At 42.3% G+C, this 26,926-nt stretch overlaps 1 protein-coding gene across 1 annotated transcript in view; it reads left to right on the top strand.

Annotated features, from left to right (window-relative positions):
- The first annotated feature begins 2,170 nt into the window (after positions 1–2,170).
- The window catches only part of PURG (purine rich element binding protein G), a 37,205-nt gene continuing 12,449 nt past the window's right edge, over positions 2,171–26,926 (top strand). Inside the window, exon 1 of the mRNA XM_089670597.1 lies at positions 2,171–2,333. The gene's annotated coding sequence lies outside the window, so the exon portion shown is untranslated. The remainder of the gene's footprint in view (positions 2,334–26,926) is intronic.

Below are 26,926 nucleotides of genomic sequence, written 5' to 3'. Positions count from 1 at the left end.
TAGGCAGAGCTTCCACTTTTGGGTGGAACTCTGCTTTAAAGTATAACTAAAGGCAAAACTTTTTTTTTTAGTTTTGGACAGAGTGGAGAAGGATTAGAATTATTGTCAGTTTTTATTGCAGCCTGTGCCCCCATTAAGGAGATTCAACCTCTCTATTTGTCCTGTTTACCATTATCAATGAAAGTGAAAGAAAATCCAAAATTTTGAGTTGTGCCCACAAAAGTAATAGAGGGGAAATCTACCAATGGGGACACAAGTTCTAGAATTCCCTGGAGGGGGGCCCAAGGAATTCCCTTAATTGCATGGATTCTTCTCACTTTCTGTTTGGCTATGGAACAGGAAGTGAAGGGAAATTGGGACACAGATGGCAAAGAAAAAAATCTGACAGGGGTTATAACCCACCCTTGCTTTATTCAAAAAAGAAAAAAAAAAGTTTTGCCTATAGTTCTACTTTAAAGTAGAACTATTGGCAAAACCTTTTTTTTTCATTTTTAATAGAGTAAACCCTGTCAGTAGTTTTTTGCCATCTGTGTCCCATTGGGGAGATTTCCCTTCATTTCCTGTCCCATAGCCAAAACAGGAAGTGAGAGGAAATCCCTCCAAGGTGAGCAAAACCTGGTTGTTATTGGAACTAGTGCCCCCATTGGAAGATTGCTCTCTATTACTGTTAGAGTTACGGCTCGTTCACACTTGGCTGTTTTACCAACGCTTGCCAAACACCCCTATAGCATTTGGCAAGCGTTGGTCCGGCGTTTGCGGAGCGTTTTTTAACGCCCCGCAAACGCCGCATGCGCGGTTTAGCGGGGGTTGCTAGGCGTTTGCCGAGCGCTAATAACGCCCCACAAACGCCTATAATGCAGTTTGAGTGGTGTATTACCGCTCCGCAAACGCCCCACAACCGCACCGCAAACGCCAGCTGTTTGCGGAGCGGCACCATAGACAAGAATAGGGGCTTTAACGCCTCCTGACTCGACCAGAGGCGTCCGTTTTGCCGCGACACAACGCAACGCAAATGCTCCCGTTAGAACAGCACCATGTGCTGTAATGTGCAGAATTGGCAGAGGCGTTTGGGAAGCAGTAAAAACGCTTCCCAAACGCCTCTCTGCCGCCTGCACACAACGCTAGTGTGAACGTAGCCTAAGGGTGGGTTATAAACCCTGTCAGTTTATTTTTTGCCATCTGTGTCCTTTCACTTACTGTCCTGAAGCCAAAACAGGAAGTGAGAGAAAATCCCTCCAAGGCGAGCAAAACCTGGTTGTTATTGGAACTAGTGCCCCCATTGGAAGATTCCCATCTATTGCTTTTAGAGTAAGGGAGGGTTATAATCCCTGTCCGTTTATTTTTTGCCATCTTTGTCCCATTGGGGAGATTCTTCACTTCCTGTCCCATAGCCAAAACAGGAAGTGAGGAAATCTCTGCAAATTAAGGGAATTCCATGGGGTCCAACAGGTTTACCAGATCTAGTGTCTCCACTGGAAGATTTCCCTGCTATTACTGTTTTGGGGACAACCCACCCTTTGGTGTTTCTTTTACTCTCAATGATAATGGTTAAACAGAACAAATAGGGGGGAAACCTCCCTTACAGGGCACAGACTGCAATAGAAACCTGACAGGGGTTCTAATCCACCTACATTCTGTACAATACTAAAAACAGGTTTGCCTTTCGTTCTAGTTGAATGGACTGTGGATAATTTCCTTGCTGTGTGTAGATATTAGGACATTACCTACATTGTAGGTTATACAGGCAGTATATGATGAAGACATGCACGTTTGCAGCCAATGCTTTCTGGATCACGTGAGCTCTAGGCTCAGTTTGCTCCCTCCAGTCCATTCTGTGATGGAAGAACCCGCTCGCCCCTAGCGCTCTATTCTCCTCACAGATGGCAGGACAGGTGAGACCGCACAGAAAAGTTTGACTTACTTACCAAACGTCACTGCATGTCTATTAGAACTTTCCAGGAAGGGGGGAGGACAACAGGCGGGCACAAGAACCCCCCACTACAACACATATCCCATACACTGAGCCCGCACAGCTAGGCACGTTCAGTCGGCGCGCCGTCACCCGCTCAGCTGAGGCCGACAAGGGAGAATTCTTCCGCCCTCACCCTAGTCGGCTTTGTGATTGGTCAAAGCCGACTCCCCCATAATCCTGTCCGAGTGTGTAGACAGCTTCCGCCCTGTCAGGCTTGTCTCCAGGACCTTGCCGCTCCGTGTTGGTGACGTCATTCTGCGCCAACGCGCAGATGGAGAAATCATTCCTGGACGGCCATGAAAACAGGAGGAGCGCTGGTGTCCAGGCTGAACGGAGGAGCGGAGAGGCCTGCAATGTAACAGTGAGTAAGAGGCCTCTCCTGCTGTGGATGGCTGCAATGCATGGAACAGACATGGTTCAGGGACCTGTCACCCTTCCCCCCCTCCTCTGACAGCCTGTCTGTAGCTCTCTGCTATACCGGTAGGGAAAGCTGCAAGGTCAGGAAAGGATGGCTGGAACATTTACCGGCTATTGCTGCCTTCCCTTACCCTGTGCATGACCCTCCTCATGGATGCATGCCCTCCTGTGCTTTGTACACCCTCCAGTGGGCTGCTATGGATTTAATCACACAGACATCCTAGCTATTGCCATAGAATTTCAGTGCAGAGGGTAAAACCTAGGCTGGATCTGGCCATCTAGTTAATGCACATCCATTTACAAACACGGCGTTCGATTGCCACGGTTCTTTTTTTTTTTTTTTTTTTCTATTTTTAGCAGGCGGTTGCAAACTCGCACCGTGCGTTTATCCTGAGTAAGCAGATGAGACATCTGATGTAAGGCAGAGTGATTGCTGTGGGCTGTTGTACCATACAAATATACCTCCCTGTTTCTGTAAAAGGAAATGGCAAACCCAACCAATAAAATCTCTTAAATGCGTTAATGTCCTTTTGAATTCAGAGCTTCCAAGAAAGTGAAACTAAACCCTCCTATGGTTTTCAGACAAGGAGGCTGCCATCTTAGACTCGGATCTGCAACTGCCATTTTGCTGCACATGTGATCAGGTATGACTGTCAGCATTTGATGGTTTGACAGTTTGGTTCAAAGTACAAGCTAGTGTGACAGTTATTATCCCTGGCATGCCCGAAAGGGAACTGTTTTTTTTAAACTGTTAGTGCTCGTTCACACCATGGTGCAGAGACGTCAGTTTTTCTGCAAGGGCACAGCAAAATCAGTTGTTCTTTATGTCCCCTGTTCACACCATAACATAAGTATCACGTGCAGATTTTCTCTGCGCTGGAATCTGCAGTGTATAAAACTCATTGAAGCGTGCATGAATATTGATGTAAACTGTTGTCTCTGGAAGTGAAACCTGCACGTCATTTTCTATCACTTTTTCTGCATGCATGATGTGAACGAGGTCTCAAACTAATTGAAACGTGCATGAAAACTAATGTCTCTGCAAGTGAAATCTGCATATCGGTTTTTCCATATGTATGGTATGAACAAGGCCTTAAACTCATTAAAACGCACCTGAAAACTGATATCTCTGCAAGTGAAATCTGCACGTCAGTTTCCATCAGTTTGCCCCGTATGTATGGTGTGAACGAGGCCTTAAAATCATTAAAACGTGCATGAAAACTGATCTCTCTGCAATTGGAAACTGATGTACAGATTTCATCAGTTTTTCCCATATGTATGGTATGAATGAGGCCTTAAACGCATTAAAACGCACATGAAAACTGATATCTCTGCAAGTGAAATTTGCACGTCAGTTTCCATCAGTTTTCCCATATGTATGGTGTGAACGAGGCACTGAACTCATTAAAACGCGCATGAAAACTGATATCTCTGCAAGTGAAATCTACACATCAGTTTCCATCAGTTTTTCCCGTATGTATGGTGTGAACGAGGCCTTAAACTTCTTGAAACGCGCATGAAACTGATGTCTCTACAAGTGAAATCTGCACATCAGTTTTTCCGTATGTATGTTGTGAACAAGGCCTTAAACCCATTGAAACGTGCATGAAATATGATGTCTCTGCAAGTGAAATCTGCACATCAGTTTTTCCGTATGTATGTTGTGAACAAGGCCTTAAACCCATTGAAACGTGCATGAAATATGATGTCTCTGCAAGTGAAATCTGCACGTCGGTTTTTCTGCAACTATGGTGTGAACGCGGCCTTGGGGTTCATTCACATCATACGTGCATGGAAACTGACCTGCAGATCTCGCTTGCAGAGACATCCGTTTTCATGTGCGTTTCAATGAGTTTTAAGGCCTCATTCACACCATACATGCAGAAAAACTGATAAACTGACAAGCAGATTCACTTTCAGAGACCGTTTACATCAATTTTTATGCGTGCCTCATTGATTTTTATACATAGTGCAGATTCCTGCGCTGGAAAAATCTGCACATGATACTAGTGTTGTGGTGTGACCAGGGCACATAGAGAACAGTTGATTTTGTTGTGCCCTTTCAGAACATGCGTAGAAAAACTGACATCTCTGCACCATGGTGTGAACAAGCCCTTATACACGTTGCAGATTTCTGCATGCATTCTGCAAGGGCACAATAAAATCAATTGTTCTCTATGTGCCCTGTTCACACCACAACACTAGCATCATGTGCAGATTTTTTCTGCACAGGAATCTGCAACGTGTATAAAACTCATTGAAGCATGCATGAAAACTGATGTCTCTGCAAGTGAAATCTGCATGTCAGTTTTTCTGCACATATGGTTTGAATAAGGCCTAAAGCAGAACTACACCCTCCTATCCTGTACAGCCAAGGAAACTGCCATCCTAGCCGCTGTTTGGTCTGCAGTTACCATGAAGCTGCAAATGTGATCAGTAGGGATGAGCTTGAGTGTGTTCAGATTCTTGTCTAAACCATTCTGAGCAAGCTAGCCAGGAAGCTGTCACTGCACTGGGCCAGTCAGAAGCGGTCAAGGCATTCCCCGCCTTGCAGGCACACATACACACATCCATTGTATATGTGTGGCTTCAGGGTAGGAAATGCCCCTGCTGCAGATGATTGGCTTAGTACAGTGACAGCTTTCTGGTAGGCTCGTTCAGGTAGTGTCAAACTAGGATCTGAACAGACACAAACCCCAGCCATGTGATTGCTTAACAGATTAAGTGGAACAAAACCCATTGATTAAAACAGTTACTTTCCCAAAAAGTAACTGTCACATTTTCTTGTGCTCTCAACCAAACTGTCACATCATCATATGCCTGGAGTTATAACTGATCACATGTGCATCACCATGGCAGTTGCAGATCAAACAGAGGATAAGATGGCAGTTTCCTTTACCAAAAAGGATAGGAGGGTTTAGTTCCGCTTTAAGAGCTAACATAAGCACACTAATAACTGAAACCGTTATCATTCACAGCACAACTTGAATTTAACTGTTTTTGGAAATCATTAACTTGATGGGTTTAGTTCTACTTTAAAGTGGTTTTAATTTCTTACATATACCCAGTAAAGTGACTGGTCTCAGGTGATACACAGATTAAACAAATCCTCCTGCATATGTCGTACCTGTTTATCCGTAGTCTTTTCTTCTCTACAGCGGTTCAAAGTGCTGAATTTATAAAGCTTGTCTGAAAGTTCATGAAAAAGGGGGCAGAGAGCTGAAATTACACTCTGCAGAGCTCAGTGAGGAGAACTCTGAGAGCTGATTGGAGGGGAGAGACACTCCCCTCTACGCACAGTTCACAGGAACAGAGCTGGGGTTGTCAGCCTGCTTTAGGTCACTCCCCTATCACCATTTTTTTCTTGGTGTCAGGAAAACTTGTCAGAAGTGATTCATGCTGATAGTAAAGGCACAAAGAAGCAAACAGAAATTACACTTAAGCTGGAAATACATTACACAATTTTCCTATTCAATTTACTTTAGATTTATCTTCAACTATGTAGTGCAAAGACTTAACTGACTGCATACAAGTTGAAAGTGTTCAGGTTTGACCTCATATTATATGGTTTTGGTAAATCTAAAGGACATTTTGTACAAGAAAATTGTATAATGTATGGCCAGCGTTAGTTGCTCTCAACAGAGACAAGTACACGCTATATAGTAAAATGCTTTTTTCATATTTCATGTCTGAGGTTTACTACCAGTTTAAGATTTAGTTGGGTGTCATGCTTATCTATGCATTAAGAATGCTTCCTCACTTATTTGGCTTTCCAGCACAATTGTCAACACAGTAGGATGAAAATAAAAGATGGATGTCGTGGTTAGATTGCCTTATGCAGGCCATAGACTGTTCGAATTCCGAACGATTTTTCGTCCAAAAAAACGAAACATTGTTCGTTCTGTAATCCGATGTTGCCACCAATGATTTAGAAAATCGGTTGTTTTTCATGAATTTTCCAGCATGACCGATAAACGAAATGAGGAGGAACCATGAAAATCGGCCGATGCCATTGTCTCACTAACAGTGCGAAAATCGGCCGATTATTCTTTCGGGCAAAAAATCGGCCGGTTTTCGAACAGTCTATGGCCTGCATTAAGCAAAACTGTATAATTTATTATAGTATTGAGCTTTCCAGCACCATGGACAGCACAGGAAATGGAAAGATAAGCTCTGCTCAAGACTTGGGTGTCATGGTTAATAGTCATCAGCAAATCTGTATAACTTATGGTATTTGGCTTTTGAGCACCATAGACAGCACAGGTCATTGAAAGATGAACTCTGTTCAAGACTTTGGCAGACATAGATTGTGATTTTCTTTCCTGTTACCATGGGTTGCAAGAAAGAACATCGCTCAATTTCCTTAACACAGGGTTGATGGGGGGAATCCCTCTGCGGAGCTATTGTGCTCTCCCGGTAGGGGGCACAGGAAGCCTTCCCTGCCAGGAGAACACAATGATCATTGCTAGTGGCTGTAGCCATTGGCAATAATCATATGCTAAAAATCCGACATGCTCGCTGTACCCAAGTCGATCGATGGATCAAATTGGGTGCAAACAGTCTGCCCATAAATGGATCAAACCTTGACCAGTCCCTGCTGAACAGGCTGAGATTTGATCCATCTATGGCCTGTTTAGTTGGGTGTCTTGGTTAATAATCCTTAGCAATGCTAAAAAAATTATTATTATTGTATTTGTCCTTCCAGCACCATCCATCAGCAATATTAAACCAGTGTCAGTATATAGAATTTTTCACTGAACACTGTGTTGCTGCCACTAGCGACATCAGATAGTGTCAGGGTCAGCTAGCATTAGATTGCCCGTACATTATCGCACTCACACTACAGGTCGCTGATCGCAATTACTAGTATAGTGTTTGTACAGATCAATATATTGATCACAAACAGAACTATATTAGTGCCTCCTTAATATAGTATCCCCAAAAATGCAGTGTTAGCAGGATCAGCCCCATTAACTGCCAGCAATAGCATTTAGCCCCTCCACTGTTTTTAACTGAAGATTTGCTTCAAATGATTGTGGGCCAAAGCAATTTATACACACAATACATCGCTGCCCACCAAAATTCAGCTCTTGCCAGACAATTCTCATGGAAACCTATCACGGTTTCCGAATTTAAAACTTTCTTTTTTTTAATTTTTTTTTACAGCTGGAGGTCAACTTTCATGTAAAAGCAGTCCTAGCTGCTAATTAGCCACTGGATTGCTTTTACAAGCAGCAGAAAGAGGTGTCAAGCTTCCCCACCACATTTCATGGTTTTCTCGGGCTTTTCGGTTCCACCAGGGAACCCAAGAATGCAGCCAGTGGTTTCACCAGCTGACCATAGAGCTGATCGGAGACTGGAATGGCTCCAATCAACTCTGTGGTCTAAGAAACTGGAAGTAGCAAGCATTTCATAATTTCAGTTTTGTCAAATATAAACAGCGCCATTTTAAAATTGGGAAAGCACCTAATCACACCAATTTTGGTATGATCATTTGCTTTAAGGGCAGAGGAGAGAGCTAGATTCTCATAGACCACAGATTTATCAAAAAAAGGTACCTGTTACTGCCTATTGCTATCACAGTGGATGTTTAGATTTCCTGTGATAATTATAGGGTTAAGAAAAAATTATTAAAGGGACAATGTAAAAGTTAAAAAAAAGAAGAAAAATCCCCCGCAAAATAAATAAAAAAAAAAAAAAAAAAGAAATCAAATGGTTCCTATCCCCATCCCTCGTTCTCACGCACAAAAGCAAACGCAAGCATCGGCCCCATATCAGTATGTAAAGTGAGGCTGCACCATGCATGTGAGGTATCACCGCGAACATCAGATCGAGGGCAGTAATTCCAGCACTAGGCCTCCTGTGTAATTCTGAAGTGCTAACCTGTAAGGCTTTTAAACCGCCGCGTATGAATATTTAAAATGTATGTAGTTGGCCATTGTTGTACCACGTGAGCAGTTTTAAAGCATGTCAGGCTTGGTATCTATTTCTTTGGCGTAACATCATCTTTTATATTTTATCGAACAATTGACCAATATATTGTGTTTTTGTGCATTAGAAATTTTAAAAAAGTGTATTTTTAAAAACAAAAATTAGAAAAATCGCTGCGCAAATACTGTGTGACATAAAAAATTGCAACACCCACCATTTTATTGTCTAGGGCCTCTGCTTTAAATATATATATAATGTTTGGGGGTTCAAAGTAATTTTCTAGCAAAAAAAGAACAGTTTTTTTTCATGTAATCAAAAGGTGTTATAAAAGGCTTGGTGTTCAAGGGATTCGAAGAGTGGGTGATCTGTGACATATGCTTCTAATGTTGGCCCTGAAATGCCAGAATCTTAGAAGCAACCCCTCAAATTACCCCTTTTTGGAAAGTAGACACTCCAAGGTGTTTGCTACGGGGCATGGTGAGTATTTTGCAGATCTCATTTGTTGCCACAAGTGGAAAATGAAGAAAGAAAACAAAAATGTACACTGCTTAAAAAGTGTTCCTTCAATTTTTTTGAGTAGAGTATAGCATCAAGTTAATTAAACTCCTGGGATGCTGATGTGGTCATTTAAGTAGCAGAGGGGGTTGTTAATCAGTTTCAGCTGCTTTGGTGTTAATGAAATTAACAACAGATGCACTAGATGGGCAGCAATGAGACAACCCCCAAAACAGGAATGGTTCTACAGGTGGAGACCACTGACATTTTTCCCTACTCCTCTTTTCTGACTGTTATTCACTAGTTTTGCATTTGGCTAGGTTCAATGTCACTACTGGTAGCATGATGTGATACCTTGACCCTACAGAGGTTACACAGGCAGTCCAACTCCTCCAGGATGGCACATCAATACGTGCCATGGCCAGAAGGTTTGCTGTGTCTCCCAGCACAGTCTCGAGCATGGAGGAGATTCTAGGAGACAGGCAGTTACTCTAGGAGAGCTGGACAGGGCTGTAGAAGGTCCTTAACCCATCAGCAGGACCAGTATCTGCTCCTTTGTGCAAGGAGAAACAGGATGAGTACTGCCAGAGCCCTACAAAATGACCTCCAGCAGGCCACTGGTGTGAATGTCTTTGACCAATCAGAAACAGACTTCATGAGGGTGGCCTGAGCTCCTGATGTCCTCTAATGGGCCCTGGGCTCACCGCCCGGCACCATGGAGCTCGATTGGCATTTGCCATTGAACACAGAAATGGCAGCTCCGCCACTGGCGCCCTGTGCTTTTCACAGATAAGAGCAGGTTCACCCTGAGCACATGTGACAGACGTGAAAGGGTCTTGAGAAGCCGCGGAGAACATTATGCTATCTGTAACATTACTGAGCATGACTGTTTTTGTGGTGGGTCAGTGATGGTCTAGGGGAGGCATATCCATGGAGGGACACACAGACCTCTACAGTCTTTAGACAATGGCACCCTGACTGCTATTAGGTATCGGGATGAAATCCTTGGACCTATTGTCAGACCCTACGCTGGTGCAGTGGGTCCTGGGTTCTTCCTGGTGCACGACAATGCCCGGCCTCACGTGGCAAGAGTATGCAGGCAGCTTCTGGAGGATGAAGAAATTGATAACATTGAATGGCCCCCACGCTCGTCTGACCTAAATCCAATAGAACACCTCTGGGATATTGTGTTTCTGTTCATCCGATGCCACCAAGTTGCTCCTCAGACTGTCCAGGAGCTCAGTGATGTCCTAGTCCAGATCTGGGAGGAAACACCCCAGAACACCATCCGTCGTCTTATTTGGAGCATGCACCGATGTCAGGCATGCATACAAGCACGTTTGGTACCATTTTGAGTTCCTACAATGAAATTTCAGCAAAATGGACTAGCCTGCTGCATCCTTTGTTTACTTTGATTTTTGGGGTATCTTTGAATTCAGTCCTTTGATGTGTTTTCAAAGTGTTCCTTTAATTTTTTTGAGCATTGTATTTTTTCCCAGTCCTCTTCCAGGACAGCTACTCAAGATAGGCTCCTCCTACCTAAAACAGGAAACGCGTGATCCACATTAGTAAAATAGATCCTCACTGCCATGACCCCTCAGTTTAATGCGTTTCCTCAGGCCAGACAAAACAAGTTTTTAATTTAACCTTCGTTCAGGCCTTTGTGCTAGGGAGCAGGGGCCACTCGTTTGCGGTTGCCCAGGAACATGCACAGGAGTGCTAAGGGGAAATACTGGCAAGTGAGCCTTTGGATTCAAGGGACCCCCTCCCCTCTTTGTTGTGTGTTGGTGCACCTATCTCGTGGAGAAGGTGAGGTGCTAGCCCAATCAGTAATGTAGTCAGGGAACTCCCTCCTCAAGCCCATATTGTCCCAATGGATGGCAGTTCTGAGTGCAGCCTGGGCGGGTTGTGGCTCCGCCCATGTCGGCCAGAGGAAGACGGCGCCACTTCCTGCATCATGGGGACCGCCATCTTACTGGTGGGGTTCTTTCCTGGCTGAGGCAGGGTCATGTGGGCGTGAGCAGCGTCGGATCCACAACGCTGCTGAGGACCTAGGGAAAACACAAGTGTGGGGGTGGAGCCCAGCTATTCCCCTATTTACTGCGAGAGCAGAGGCGGACCAGAGGGTCAGCGCTCCTAAGGATCCATTAAGGAGGCAGGGGAGGCATTCATCAAAGCAGAAAGAAAGAGAAGAGCCTCTTGTTACTCCTTTTTGTTTTTGTTTTTTTTTCCTTGCTGGTGAAGGGGGCACTAGCTGGATTTTGCTTGCCTTGACTTGGGCATGGGCTCAAGTGTTTTTTTTTAAGCTGTTATGTATTATCCGGTGTGTGTTCATTATCACCGGGTGCTGTAGGTTTTTTGTTCTCCTTCCTAAAGTTAGTTTACTGACTTGGGTGGTTTTTGTACTAATTTTTTAGGCAAATCCCCAGGAGGAGAAAAAAAGAGAAGTCTGCAGGAGGGGAGTTTTCTAGAAAATGCTGTGTATCATGTAAAAACTGCATGGACAAACTAGTTCAGAAAGAATCTAGTAGTATTTAAGGACTTCATGGGAAGCCTGAATCAGGAAATGGCACGTACCTTTCAAACCTTCAGAACCTTGATGGATGAGCAATTTTATGGCAATGCTATTCCAAGCACATCTTTTGCGGAGTATTCGTCGGCTGCTTCTAGCCCTACGGAAGTAAGGGAGAAACAGGGCTCATTTGATGACTCAGACGCAAATGAAGATGGTTCAGATTCAGAAGAAGGGAAAATTGGTGAAGGAAAATAAGGTGCAAAAATTCTTATTTCCCACAGAAGAGACAGTGGAGCTACTGAAGGCAATTCCATGATGCATTGGGCTTCGAGGAGAAAGAAAAGGTGCACTACATGATTGACTTAATGCGGAACTCCAGAAGTAACAAATAATTTTCCAGTGCATTCCATTCTTAAGGAGACTATCCTTCACAAATAGCAGGAGCCTAAAAAGAAAGCTTTTCTGCCTAACAGTAGGAAAAGGAGGTTTCCATTCAAGGAGGAAGACTCAGAGGTATTGGAGAAATGCCCTCGGTTGGACGCTTCATTGGCTAAGGTATCCAGGAAATCTAACCTGTCATTCGACGATGGAGGAGCATTAAAGGTTCCCACGGACAGAAAAACAGGAGGTTACCTCAAACAGGGTTGGGAGGTCAGTGGAGAAAATTTTAGTCCAGCATTAGCTATGATATGTGTGGCCCGAACGCTTGATGTATGGCTGTTCCAGCTAAAAGCCCACTTAATAAAGGGCACTCCAGTAGAGCAGATTCTTAAATCCTTTCTGGTCCTTACCAAGGCTGTGGCCTTCATGGCAGGCACATCAGCAGAAACCATCAAGCTAATGGCCAGATCTACCGCATTAATAAACTCCGCAAGAAGGGCAATCTGGCTGAAGACTTGGCAGAGGGACCAGGCATCTAAGGCCAAAGATCAGCAGACAGGAAGAATCGGTTCCCGGTGCCAAAAAAGCAAGTCAGGAAGAGATTTGTTTTTGTCCCTCAAACCAACAGCAAGCATGTAGAGGACAGGCAAAGATGAGTGAAAGAAGAAAAAATTGGACCTTCAAAAGAGGGAAGGAGGTTTCTTGTTTAACCCCTCCCAGTCCAAGGACAAGCCGCAGCCTCAATGACTTTTGGAGTGGGAGGAAGATTAAGATCCTTCCACAGTGGACCTAGGCAACAAAAAGTCGGTTCATCCTAGATATCATCAAATACGGCTATCGCATAGAGTTTTCAGGAAATACCCCTCAAAGATTTTTGGCTACAGCTCTCCCCAAACAACAAAACAAGGCGGAAGCACTGTTGTCTCTTTTACAGAATATGCTGAAGAAAAGTCTAATCTCCTATGTTCCAGAGGAAGAGAGCAGAGTAGGTTTCTATCCTCATTTGTTTTTGAGGAAAAAAACGCTGGGAAATTTCAGAATGAACCTGAAACAGATCAACAAGTTCTTCCAATACAAAAAGCTCAGAATGGAGTCGATATATTCAATGAAAGATTTAATTCTAGCGGGATCCTTCATGGCATCTTTAGATCTAAAGGATTCTTACCTCCATGTTCCCATCAGGGAAGAATCGTACATTTGCCGTATTAGGCCCTTCAGGGATAGTATGCTTCCAGTTCAACCTCCTTCCTTTCAGACTGTCTTCAGCTCCACAAATTTTTTAGTCTTGTTGGAAATTCTGAAGAATCTAAGGCTGAAAGGCCTGGAAATAATTCCTTACCTGTCCAATCTGCTAATTTTTGCAAGTATGGTAGATGCAACAATGAGGAAGCTAGTGATTGTAAAAGCTTACCTCCAAGAAACTATCAAAAAGCTGATTTACTTGGGCTATGTAAATTCAGAGAACTCGAGAACTTTCCTGACAGAAGAAAAATTCAAGCATTTGCAGCAAGGATCAATGGAGTTCCTGATGTCCTTGGATTGCTCCATAAGGGAAGCTATGAGACTTGTGGGCTGGATGACGACTGCAATTCCAGCGGTACAGTGGGCCCAGTTGCACTTAAGGCCGCTTCAGAATTATGTCCTATCAAAGTGGGACGGGCTCCAACAATTCTTAGACAAGAGGATATTGAAGTTCTCAGCTTGGAGGAAGGCAAAAACCAGTCTGGCAACTCGCTGATCAATTCAGTTCTGGACTGGGGGGTGGAGCCTGAGCATGGCGGCACGGGAGAGTGTGGTTTAAGCACTCCTCGCAACCTCCCCCCGTGTATCCTCCCTGAGACGTCCCATCTACCCTGAGATGTTCCATCTACCGTGACTGGCTGCATCGGAGAGTGAGCGCAGTGTTCCACAACTGGAGAGGGGTCTCGGAGACGGCGTGGCGGCGAGTTCATAGGGAGACGTCTGAGCTCCTGATCCCCTGGTGATTACTGCGACAGCTCCGGACGAAGAGCAGGGTTGCCTGGGAGACGGCGGCACAGCTGAGTAGACATGTGGGCTACCGCGGAGGAGCTCTGGGAGTGGGGGAAAATGCCGGCGTCCAAGTCAGTCGGGCGATTGAAGAAAGGGGGAAACGCCGGCATTCCGTCTACATATCTATAATACAAACTCCACACTGGCTCCAAATTATATCCAGACCCATACCATCGTCTCCATAGTGTTGACATACTACCTCCATACCTTAACAACGTCTCCACATTGCCTCCATACTACCTTCATACCTATAACAGCATCGCTATATTGCCTCCATAGTACCTCCATACCTATACTACCATCCTCATATTGCCTCTATATTGCTCTGATTGCTCTTATACCAACACCTCCATACCAACACCTCCATACCATATCCAACCATATCACCATCTATAACCCAGGAGAATACGGAAAGGAAGACAAGGTTTAAAGAGAATCTCATAAGAATCCCACTAAGAGAAGATAGGAGAGACCAGTATACCCCAACGTGGAGGGTGAGTGATTAATGGGACCTCTCTGCAGGTCTCCTTGAACTCCTTATACATAACTCTCCATATACACTGGATATATTTGCTGGTTTCTTTGTTTTTTTTTATTTTCTTTCTTCTCACATATATGGGATTTGTGCATTGGATCTCCTTGTGTTTGTAACAAGACACTATATATATATATATATATATATATATATATATATATATATATATATATATATATATATATATATATATATATATATATATATATATATATATATATATATATATATAGCAGCTAAGTGGAAGTAAGGAAATAGTGGCCCCCTGGGGAGGGCCTGGAAGAGCTGAAGATGAAAGGTGAAAATATCAAAGGGAGCGGGCCTAAGAACACCCAAACTGGCACGATTAAGAAGTATGTGTCACAAGGAAATGTTACCCCAGAAAGAACTCAGGGAATAAGTGAAAAAAGTGATTTGGAAATAAGTATGGATAATAGTCCGAGACTTTCCCTGGGCCCAGTATACAATAATCAAATGGAAGGTATTGAACCGAGAGAGTTGGAAAGAGATATGCAAACACCTAATAAAAAAGAAATGGCGGAGATGTTTAAAGGTTTGGAAAATTCAAAAAAGCAAGAGATGGGGATGATCCGGGAAGATCTGGGACAATTGTTAACTAGGGTGGAGGAAATAGAGGAGAAGGTACAAGCCCAAGCTCAGACCATCCCAAAATTAGAGAAATGGATAATTTGAAGATAGAAAAGAACATAAGAGATTGCTCTATAGGATGGAAGAACAAGAAAATAGAGAAAGGAGAAATAATATCAGAGTAAGAGGAGTTCCGGAACTGACACAGGGGGAAGATCTAAAAGAGCTATCTGGTAAAATCTTGAACTTCATAATGGATAAATCGGACGAGGAGATGTTTAAACTGGACGAAGTATATAGGATTGGGAAGTATCAACAAGGAAAAGGGGTAGAAAAACCAAGAGATGTAATTGTTAAATTCCATAACTATGGAGATAGAGAAGAGATATGGAAAAAGATTAAAGGAAGAACAAATATTACATATGGAGGGGAAAATATCCAAATTTTTGCAGATTTGACAGCAGAGACTCTGAGAAGGAAGAGATCACTGAAACCCCTACTAGAAGAGATGAAAAAACAAAGTGTGAAATACAGATGGGGCCGTGACTTAAGTTTAATTGGGTGGAGGGATGGAACTACAGCTATCTTAAGATTCCCGGAGGATATGGAAGAATTTTGTGATAAATTTGGACTGCAGAGACAAGTGATACCTGGTTGGGAAGTGGAGGAGGGAGAGCTGGACATTTGTGGGTCAGGAAAGTGGCAGTTGGTTAAAAGGGGAAATAGAGAATCAATAGATAAGGGGACATTGGGGAGGAGGGGGGGGGGAGGTAAGCGGTCATGGGCAGAGTCGAACCCCTATAGAGGGATCAAAAGTGGAATATGATCCAAAGGCATAAGAGGCCTGGGGGGGGGGGGGAGGCGGGAGGGAGGGGAGGGAGGAGTTGGCGGGGGGGAGGGTTAGGGAGGGTGGGGGATGGGGAGAGCTGAGGGTGGGAGGGAAATGGATGATAAGGGTAATACTCTGCAGGATAGAGAGAGGTATTAAAAGCAAGGGTAAAGAGAAGGAGAATAGTTATGTGATCTCTAGTTAGAAGGGAAAAAAGGATATAAAAAGGATGGAAGATTTACAAGTCATCACTTATAATGTAAAGGGGTTAAATTGTCCTGGGAAGAGATTTAGGTTATTTAAGGAATTACATCATCAAGCAGTTTCGGTGGTTTTTTTGCAGGAGACACATCTTGAGATAGAATCTAAGGTGAAGCTGAAATCTAGAGATTACCCAACATGGTATTATGCAGATTCCCCGATTAAGAGAGCTAAAGGGGTGGCAATAGGGTTCAGAAAAAATATAAGATTTGAACTGAAGGACAGAAAAGTGGACCCAGAAGGGAGATATTTGTTTTTGAAGGGTAAAATACAAGAGGTGGAGTGCACAGTAGCTAATATATATTGTCCAAATAAAAAACCAGAGGAGTACCTGAAGGGTGTGTTAAAAAAGTTGATGGATTTTAAAGAGGGGTGTATAATAGTGGCTGGCGATTTTAATTTTTGTATGGATCCACAAAATGATAGAACTTCTAATGTGCAGCGAGAGGGGAGTAGATCTTTGAGACTATTAAAGAAGGTGATCCATGAATGCCAATTGGTAGATGCATGGAGAATCTTGCATATGAAAGATAGAGACTACACATTCTTTTCAAATGCACATCAGATGTACTCAAGGTTGGACTATGTATTGATAGAACATCACTTCATAGACTCAATGGTTAAAGCAGATATAGGAGTAATGACTTTTTCGGATCATGCCCCTGTTGTATTGAGGATGGGATGGGGAAAGAGGAGAACAGAAGGGGTAGGTTGGAGGTTGAATGAAGCACTTCTCATGGACAAGGATATTGCACAGAGGATTGGGAAGGAAATTGAGAGATTCTTTAGAGAGAATGAGACAGAGGATGTGTCTAAGGCAACAGTATGGGAGGCTCACAAGTCATATATAAGAGGAATTCTGATTGCAATTGGGGCAAGAAAGAAAAGAGAAAGAAGAGAAGAAATTAGTGGGTTCTTAAAGGATATATCGGAGCTAGAACAGATACACAAAAATAGAATGCTAAAAGAAATTTAGCAGAAGATAATAAAAAAGAAAGAGGAACTGGAAACTCTGATGGAAGAGGAGAGAAGGAGAGTGTATAACAAAGTGTTAAGTGAAAACTATAAATGGGGAGATAGGCCAGGAAAATATCTAATGAGAACCTTAAGGAAAAAAAAAAATAGGAATTATATAGATAAAATAAAAAGCCCCAAGGGAGAATTGGTCCACTCAAATAAAGAGATCGCAAAGATGTTTGTGGACTATTACAGGAAGGTAAAAAGGGAAAAAAGGAAGATTTATCTAAAAAATGCGGGATTACCGAAAATAAGAGGACCAACTAAATTCCCTTGAAGCAGAGATTACACAAGAAGAGATAAAGGTAGTAGTAAGCATGGAGATGGGGAAGAGCCCAGGACCAGATGGTTATACAGCAGGGTACTATAAAAAATTTAGTGAAATATTAAACCCCAAATTGGAAAAATATATGAACGCCCTGGGAGGAGAGATGGACATGAGGGGAGAATCTTTACAGGCTCATGTGGTACTGTTACATAAAGAAGGGAAAGATGCCTCGCAATGTTCGAGTTATAGGCCCATCTCACTGTTGAATTTAGACACTAAGATATATGCAAAGGTCCTAGCGAATAGGTTGAAGGAGCTTATGCCTGAATGGATACATGGAGATCAGATGGGCTTTGTCCCAGGAAGAGAGGGCAGGGACAATGGGCTGAGATCCCTGATGCTGATACAGAGAAGTAAAAAAGGGGAGGTACCGGTGGTGGCCCTTTCAATTGACGCAGAAAAGGCCTTTGATAGAGTAGACTGGGGCTTCATGATGGACACCCTAGAAGACCTGGGAATTGGAGGTAAAATGAGGGAATGGATTAGAAAACTGTACAGTAAACCCTCTGCAGTGGTAATAGTAAATGGGGAAAAAACAGAGCCCATTGGGATGTCAAATGGAACAAGGCAGGGCTGCCCTTTGTCCCCCTTATTATATGTTTTGTCATTAGAGCCTCTTTTATCAACAATAAGGAAAAATGGAGATATAAGGGGAATTCAGATAGGAAGTGTAGAACATAAAGTGGCAGCTTTTGCTGATGATCTGCTGTTTTATGTGGGGAATCCCAGGACAACACTCCCAAATCTAATGAAACTGCTGAAGGAATATGGAGAATTATCAAATTTAAAAATCAATCCAACAAAAACTGAGATCTTAAATATAAACATCCCAAAGAGTGAACAAGAAAAAATACAAGAAGAATTTCCCTTTATTTGGAAAGAAAGCGATATAAAATATTTGGGAGTAAGGCTTAGCGCGTCGTATAAAAACTTGTATAAGCGAAACTATATTTCTTTATTAAATGAAGTAAAGGGGGAATTAAAAGCATTAGAGAGAGGAATCCCATCGTGGTTAGGACGTATAAACCTGGTAAAAATGATAATTCTACCAAAAATCTTATACAGATTCCAAATGATACCAATTAAACTCCCGGAAGCTTTTTTTAAAGTAATAAAAAGAATGATAACGGGATATATCTGGAGGAAGAAAAAACCGAGGGTGTCCCACGAAATACTAAGTAGAGATAAAGAGAAAGGTGGTCTGGGAGTTCCAGATATAAAGAGATATTATAAAGCAGTAATATTAGGGAGAATTTTTGATTGGACGTTTAATTTAGAGGGGAAAAGTTGGGTAAAAATAGAGAATACACTTAGTGGAACCAATTTGAATAGAATAATATGGCTACCAACACAATATAGAGGATTGAAGGAGGATTTAAGTTTGTACACTGTAAATGTATTAAGGGAATGGGATAAAATACACAAATATATGAAATGGGAATTTAATTCTATACTTATGCCACTAAGAAACACAGAATTTTTTCCACCAGGTAGAGAAGAGATAACAGGTAGATGGTTTATAAAGGAGGATGTCCAACTCAGAGATATAATGGGGGATGGGAAACTGAAGACCTTTAAAGAGTTGGAAAAGGGAAATATCTTCACTAGGCTAGATGAGTGGCGTTATCAACTAAAACGTTTTTGGGGAAATCTCCCAAAACCCCTGAGAACGAAAAAGGATTGGAATTTGTTTGAAAGGTTGTTGGATTCACGGGGTGATGGGAAACATGGAATAGCTAAAGTATATGGAATTCTCACAGATCTAGACACAAACACTAAACCATTGCACATTGTGAATTGGGAAAGAGATATGGGGGTGGTATTAGATGAAGGAAAACGGAAGAAAATAAATAGATTAGTTCACAGAATTATAAGTTTGAGGGATGTAGAAATAAATTATAAATGTTTGACAAGATGGCACATTGTTCCGAATGTGGAGGGTAAGATGAGTGCGGAGAAATCACAGTGGTGTTGGCGAGAGTGTGGGGAAGTGGGGACAGTTTATCATATTTGGTGGGAATGTCCAAAGATTCAAATATTCTGGAAAAAAATAATATATTTAATAGAGAACATCATTGAAATAAACATCGGGTTAGATCCTGGGTTGTGCCTGTTACACAGTTCAGAGATGTCAGTAAATATAAGAAATTAGGTTTAGGGTACTATTTGAACGCAGCAAAAAGCCTGATCCCCAAATATTGGAAGAAAAAAGAAACACCGAAAGAGGAGGAGTGGATAGAGAGAGTAAACTGGACTAGGGAGATGGAGAAGACATATTATATACAGGAAGATAAGCTGGAGATATATCTCGCGAAATGGGAAAAATGGGAAAACTTTGTAATAAGTATGAGAAAGTGAAAAGTAGAACGTTATAGAGAAAAATTGGGTAGGATATGCTTGCTTTGGATACAAGTCAAGGAAATGCAGAGTGGGGGGAGGGGTCCAGGTTTTAAGAGGGGGATAATTGAAATTATAAGAAATAATCGTATATTTATGATGATTGAGATGAAATTGTTTATTGTTATTTCTGTGAAAATTATTAATAAATATTTAAATAATAAAAAAAATTCAGTTCTAGAATTCTTACAAGTTTGAGCTGACTTTAATCTGGCAGCAAGTACAGGTAGCAGCCCTTTCCAGTCTCCTGGAAGTACACTTGGCTGAGATCCCCTTGATAAAGTGGTTTCTGAAATCTGTCTAGAAAGAGAACTCTGCTAAGGGCGAAATTTCCATCATGGGATCTGGGTACAGTCCTTAAAGTTTTCAAAAAGCTCCATTCGAACCTGTGGATGAATGCTCCATTAAGATTCTGACGTTAAAACTGTTCTACTAGTAGCTATAGTTTCTGCCAAAAGGGTAGGAGGCATACAAGCCTTTTTCGGTGGCAGAGCCATACTGTTCTTCTTTTTTTTTTCTTTTTTTTTTTTTTTTTTTTTTTAATATAGAATTTTGCTTACTCTTGATCCAGCGTTTCTTCCCAAGATAGCGTCGGATTTTTACACATCAAAGGAGATCATTCTCCCTTCATTTATGGGAAACCCAAAAGTCAGAAGGAAACAAATCTCAGCAAATTAGATGTAAGAAGATGCTTAATCACTTATATCAAGAGAACAAAAGATTGGAGAAAATCAACCAACATGTTTATTCTATTCAACGAGTCCAAGAAGGGCAATAAGGCCTCAAAGAATACTATAGCAAGATGGATGAAGCAAGCCATAGAAGAAAGCTACAGAAGTCAGTTACGTGATCTTCCTGGGGGTATCAAAGCACACTCCACAAAAGCCTTGGCAGCTTCTTGGGCCGAAAAATCTGGTGCCTCTTCTAGCCAGATCTGCCAAGCGGCCACCTGGTCTAGCTTCCTCACCTTTGCAAGGTATTGTCCATTGGAACTTCTGTCCAAAGAAGACCAGTCTTTTGGGAGAAAGATCTCACATGCAGGACCCACCCTAAGCAGATACTAACCTATTCTCTCAAGTAGCTGTCCTGGAAGATGACTGGGGAAAACAAGGTTATTACCTTTTAACTGTATTTCCAGGTCTTTCATGATTTCCTATTACTGAGGGATCATGGCAGTGAGGGTGCTTTTCAAAACTAATGTGGATCATGTGTTTCCTGTTTTAGGTAGCCGGAGCCTATCTCAAGTAGCTGTCCTGGAAGATTCCTGGAAATACAGTTAACAGGTTATAACCTTGCTTTTCTTTTTCAAAACACTGTGACAAAAAATATCAGAAAAATTCTCACCATTCCTCTTATCAAATTCCTTGGGGTGTCTACTTTCCAAAAAGGAGTCATTTGGAGGGGTGTTTGTACTATCCTGGCATTTCAGGGCCTCCAGAACTGTGATAAGCAGTGAGGAAGTGACATAAGGAAATATACCCTTTTGAAAGCCTGAAGGTGGTCATTGGATTTTGGGGTCTTGTTGGTGGCTAGGCTGCCAAAAAGTTTCTCACATGTGGTATCCCCATACTTGGGAGTAATAGCAAAACGTGTTTTGGGGAGTTATTCCACAAATACCCATGGCATGTGTAAGCAATATATCATTTAAGTGACAACTTTGTGTGAAGAAAAATTGTCATTTTCCAAAAACGTGACAAAAAATAAAATCTTCCATGGATGCAACATACCTCTCATCAAATTAGGGGTGTCTGCTTTCCAAAAAGGGGTCATTTGAGGGGGTTTACTGCCCTTGCATTTAAGCACCTCAAGAAATGTGGTACGCAGTCAGAAAGTAAAAGCTGCAGAAATTCCAATGTACAGCAGGTAAAATACCAACAAAGGATTTTGTACAAAATTTAATTTCAGTTAGTGTACAATACTTTTTCCCTGTGTCATTCCATTTTATTACACATAACTTAATTTCTGAACATATTTGTTTTGGTTTCTTTGTATGTATGGATTACATGGGTTGTTACCGAAATGTGGTGAAAATTTCATGTTCATAGCACCTTTAGAAATATATTTACCTAGAAAAACGGTGACGTGTTCAACACTTATTTTACCTGCTGTATATAACATAGTTTGTGGACACTATAACTTTCGCACAAACTAATATACACGTATTGGGATTTTTTTTACCAAAGACATGTAGCAGAATACATTTTGGCCTAAAATGTATGAATACATTTATTGGATATTTTTTATAACAAAAAGTAGAAAATATCAGGTTTTTTCAGTATTTTTTCACAAAAAAATAAAATACCCAGTGGTGATTAACCTCTTCATGCTTAAGGGTAAAACAAATCTGAGCACAATTTTGCAACTTTGACATGTTAGTAAAACCGTACATATCATCAGAACTACTTTGTACATCCAGGTGAATTATAGCTTGCTTTTTTTTTTTTTTTCTTTCAGAACAAATTGGTGGTAAATGGTAATGGATATCTCCTGTTGTTTTTTTATTATTATTAAAGGAAAACTGGCCCAAAATAGTAAAAAAAAAAAAAAGTTTTAATTTAGCTGTGTGTTTGTTACTACCATAACCTACCACCAAAGAACAACCCAAAATAAATTTTCCAGATCATGATGATCGTAGCAATACCATATATGTTCATGTTATTTGTTTTTTGTACCCACAGTACAGCCCAGAAACAATAGTGCGAATTTTATTTTTGTTTTGTTTTTTACCTAAAACACACTGATACCAATTTTTTTTTAAAAATCCAGACCTTTGACCCTGACCCAAATACTAACCCTGGCATTGAAATGGATCAAACCTTGATCTAGGTATTTTTTCTGTATTTTTTATTTTATTATTTTATCTTTTTTTTTTTTTTTTTTTTAAAACAATTGGTTGTTTTGGGTTTTGTTTTGTTTTTCTATGCAAGGAGAGAGAGAGATGTACAATGTAGCTCTCTCCTCCATTCAGAGAGAAAAGAAAAACAAGGGGGATGTGACTGATCACTGTGAGAGCCAATCAGAGGCTATCACAGCGATCATGTGACCTTCATTCGGAAGTCCCAGGTCCCGATTGTTAGAGCGGGACCCAGGGCTCTGAGTGACACCCTGGTCTTTGTGCTGGGAGCGTGCTGTACAGCGTGCTCCCAGCACAAAGACAGGTATGCAAATATGCAGCCCCGTGAAAAAAGCCCAGTTCTGTGAGGCCACATATTTGTGTTACATTGGCGTGAAGGGGTTAACTACCACCAAAAGAAAGCTCTATTTGTATGAAAAACTACATACGTTTTGTTTGGGTAGAGCGTTGCATGACCATGCAATTACCAGTTGAAATAGCACAGTGCCAAATAGAAAAAAATGGGCTGGTCAGGAAGGAGGGAAACCTTCCGGGGCTGAAGTGGTGAGTTGTCAAGGTCTATTAACCGCCTCCCTCCCGCCATATAGTAAAATGACGGACGCAAGGCAGTTCTCTCGTTCTGGGAGGACATCATATGACGTCCTCCCATTCTAACGCACATGCGCGGCTCCGGGAGCGTGCGGCAGTCGTCAGTGCGCTGTGTCCCTCGGACACAGCAGATCACCGATCAATGGAAAGAGCCGAAGATGTCGGCTTGGTCATGTGATCAGCTGTGTCCAATCACAGCTGAACACATGTAAACAGGGAAATGCCAGTTATCGGCATTTCTCTCCTCTCAAGCTGCCACGCTGACAGCTCGTGAGGAGAGGAGAGCCGGTAAACTGCATTCCTCGGAGGGGACATTGATGATCAGTGTGCCCTGATGATCTGTGTAGCCCCAGCAGTGCTACCTGTCGGTGTCCATCAGTGCCAGCTCTCAGTGCTCATCCATGCCACCTACCAGTGTCCATCAGTGCCACATTTCAGTGCCCATAAGTGCCACAGCAATGCCACATATCAGTGTCCATCTGAGCTACCTTTCAGTGCCGCCTATCAGTGCCCGTCAGTGCCGCCTATCAGTGCCAGTCAGTGCCACCTATCAGTGCCATATGAGTGCTGCCTTTCAGTGCCCATCAGTGATGCCTGTCAATGCCCATCAGTGCCAGCTATCAGTGTCCATCAGTGCAGCCTATCAGTGCCCATCCGTGCAGCCTCATTAGCGCACATCAGTGAAGGAGAAAAATCACTTATTTACAAAATTTTATAACAAAAACTAAGAAACTTTTTTTTGTTTGTTTTTTTTCAAAATTTTCAGTGGTTTTTGGTTTGTTTAAGAAAAAAAAAACCTAGAGGTGATTAAATACCACCAAAGTAAAGCTCTATCTGTCACAAAAAAATTATAAAAATTTCATATGGGTACAGTGTTGCATGACCGCGCAATTGTCATTCAAAGTGCAACAGCTGGAAATTGGCCTGGGCAGGAAGGGGGTATAAGTGCCCTGTAGGCTAGCGGTTAATCATCATTGTAAATGCTGTCCCATTTATTGGCAGGTTGTTTGGTTTTTCAGTACAATTGACAATGTGATAAAATGGAAAGCTAGTCTTTTCAAGACTAAATTATGTGTTGTGGCTAAATAATTATTAAAAATGCTACTTTAGCCATATGATATTAATTCTTTTCTATGTTTATCATTACTGTATATTATGTTGACACGGCATCTTATACATCAGACCCTGTACAACATAAAGAGCTGTGTATTTTTTGTATTAGCGTGTAGCTGCCTATATGAGTGAATACATATGCATCGCCTGTATGGATTCATACACAGCCACGTTTAACTAGTTGCCGACCGCAGATAGCCTAATGACGGCTAAACTGCGGCCGACCAGTTCTGAGTGGACGTCATATGACGTCCCCCCAGAACGCTCTCTCCTGGGCGCGCACCCGGCGATCTCCGTGATCGCTGTCCTACGGACACAGCTGATCACGTGATGTGGTAAAAGGCCGATCACAGCGGCCTTTTACCACGTGATCAGCGGTGTCCAATGACACGCTGATCAGAGGGAAATGCAAGTGCCGGTTCTCGGCTGCACTTTCCTCACGCTGTCAGATCGTGAGGAAAGTACTGCCGAGAACCGGCAGTTGTCAGAGCGGGGATCGGCACCGATCATCAGGGCACTGATGATCGGTGCCCAGCAGTGCCACCCGCAAGTTCCGCCCACCTGTGCCCAGCAGTGCACCCACCTGTGCCACTCTGCAATGTCACACACCTGTGCCCAGCAGTGCCACCCACCTGTGTCCACCCACCTGTGCCCACCAGTGCCACCCACCTGTGCCCACCCACCAGTGCTGCCCACCAGTGCAGCCCAGCAGTGCTGCCAGTCAGTGCCACCAGTCAGTGCCCAGGGGTTGTGCCAGTCAGTGCCGCCAGTCTGTGCCCAGCAGTGATGCCAGTCAGTGCCGTCTATCAGTACCCATCATCAGTGTCACCTATTAGTGCCGCCTATCCGTGCCACCTCATTAGTGCTGCCTATCAGTGCCCTTTAGTGCTGCCTATCAGTGCCCATCAGTGCTGCCTCATCAACGTACATCAGTGAAGGAGAAAAAATACCTGTTTGAAAAATTTTATAATAGAAACAAAGAAACTTTTTTTTTTTTTTCAAATTTTTTTGCACTTTTTTTATTTATAGCGCAAAAAGTAAAGCGCCCAGCGGCGATACCACAAAAAGAAAGCTCTATTTGTGAGAAAAAAATGATCAAAATTTCATATGGGTACAATGTTGCATGACTGCGCAATTGTCAAAGTGCGGCAGCGCTGAAAGCTGAAAATTGGCCTGGTAAATAAGGGGGTATAAGTGCCTGGTAGGCAAGTGGTTAATAAGAAGGCAGGTACAGGTGCATGGCCTCGGAGGCAGAGCTTGAGCACATCCATTTACTTTTATTGGCTGCCTACATGAAGATATAAGGCTCTTCATGCTGTACAGGGCTCTGCATCTACCCAGTAAACGTTAAACTTGATGTTAATAGTTCAAATCCCACTCAGAAGCTATCAGTAGGCCCAAAATAGTTTCCCTCATTCCTGCAATGCTCAGGATTTTTTTTCCAGATAAACAAAAGACAGTTGTTTGAAAATAATGAATGTCAGTCTGTTGCAATAGTCAAGCAGCTAGAAATGGAGAAGCTCTTTAGTATAACTGTGTCCTGTGTACAGCCTATCCAAACATGTTAGATGAAATGCCAGAAATTGCAGTAGCAATGGGCACACATTTTACTATGGAGGACTTCCCTTCTGTTCTCACAGAGTACTAAATTCCATTTGTGTGCTAAATTCCATTCCTTAAAATAGTACACCTTTTCGTGTCACATGTTCCACCTGTATTTAGAATTTCCAGCTCCTGCTGTCGCTTGCTTCAGTCGGACTCTCATTTTGACAGCGGGCAGAGGATCTTCTCCCCGAATCCGCTGTCACAATTTATAAACAGCGGGGCTCTACCCACATGGTCTTGTCATTCATTCACAGGATCCTGTGAGTGAATGAACTACAACTGCCGTCAGCTATTGCGGCTGACAGCTTGTATTCTGAATGAAATGCTGATGAGTGCTCTTGTAGTTCATTTACAAGCCCTGCAACTTGTAAACAGGCAGCCCATATGAAGGTACAGACTGAAAGCCCGACATTGCCCCCCTTATCCATTGATCACGGGTACAATGGTTTCCAGGCTGCTTAGGGAAAAAATCATAAGTAGAGATGCACCGAAATCCATGGCTGAAACGGTTCAGCTGAAAACACCCCTATCAGCCCGCCACTGCTTGGTGGTTCTCAGCCCTACCTCTCCATAAAGAGGACCTGTCACTACTGATTTCTATCACAATGAATGCATGCATTCCTTGTGATAGGAATAAAAGTGATTCAAAAAAATTTTTATTTTTTTTTAAAGGGACAGTGTACAAAAAAAACAAATTTAATTTTTTTTTCAAAAGTGTCCCTGTCCCTCTGTGCTTGTGCATAGTGATGAATGCATACACAGGCCACGCCCACATATGTACACAATGTTCAAACCACACGTGAGGTGTCGCCATGAACGTCAGAGCAAGAGCAATAATTGGAGCAGTAGACCTCCTCTGTAACATTACACTGGTAACGTGTAGTAATGTTTAAATCGTCACCCATGGAGATTTTTAAGTACCATAGTTTGATGCCATTGCTCGAGCATGTGCAATTTTAAAACATAACATGTTGGGTATCTATTTACTCAGCGTAACATCATCTTTCATATTTTACAAAAAAATTGGGTATATATTGTTTTTTTTGTTTGCTTTGTTTTTTTTTTAACG

The sequence above is a fragment of the Staurois parvus genome, unplaced genomic scaffold, assembly GCF_062004578.1.
Source record: "Staurois parvus isolate SC_StPar_1 unplaced genomic scaffold, SC_StPar_1.0 ptg000091l, whole genome shotgun sequence".
NCBI lineage: Eukaryota > Metazoa > Chordata > Amphibia > Anura > Ranidae > Staurois > Staurois parvus.
The sequence above is the reverse complement of the archived record's forward strand: the minus strand, read 5'-3'. Positions and strand labels throughout refer to the sequence as shown.